Source organism: Arachis ipaensis, chromosome B06 (assembly GCF_000816755.2).
Source record: "Arachis ipaensis cultivar K30076 chromosome B06, Araip1.1, whole genome shotgun sequence".
In the NCBI taxonomy this organism is placed as follows: domain Eukaryota; kingdom Viridiplantae; phylum Streptophyta; class Magnoliopsida; order Fabales; family Fabaceae; genus Arachis; species Arachis ipaensis.
Window position 1 is genome coordinate 1,185,108 of NC_029790.2, and position 507 is coordinate 1,185,614.

At 35.3% G+C, this 507-nt stretch overlaps 1 protein-coding gene across 1 annotated transcript in view; it reads right to left on the bottom strand.

Annotated features, from left to right (window-relative positions):
* LOC107645260 overlaps positions 306 to 507 on the bottom strand; it is a gene marked incomplete in the record, with an annotated part of 3,034 nt that continues 2,832 nt past the window's right edge. The window contains 1 exon segment of the mRNA XM_016349250.2: positions 306 to 507.

The window sequence follows — 507 nt, forward strand, 5'->3', positions numbered from 1 at the left end:
ATTTTAAGTATTTTAATTAATTAATTAAGTGGAACCACAACAAGGACTAAAGTTAGTTCCTCCTAATGGAGAAGAGAGAGATGCTTTGAGTTCCTATTTACTGTTTATGACGCAAAAGCTGATGTGGAATTACTTTTTATGACAGGTGGGACATAAACAGGAATTGGGATGAGTTCCCTACTGGAGATGGTCTAAGGGTGTGTGAAGACAAAAAGTAATGTAAAGACCAATTTAAGCATTTACCAAAAATTAAAATAGCAAAAGATATCTTAGAATTACTCATCATGAATATACTGCAATCAAAATCAAGTAAACAAATCACCGTATTTGATTACTCTCTTTAGTACGCTAGACTGCCTCGACAGAATCAAACAAGTCAAAACGGCGAATACAAATCCATGTGGCGTCGTGAAGAAATCTAGTTTCATTCAATGGCAACTTTAAATCCCAGACTTTGAGGAGTATAAATCAAGGTTGCAATACCGAAGGACAATGGCATGCTTCTCT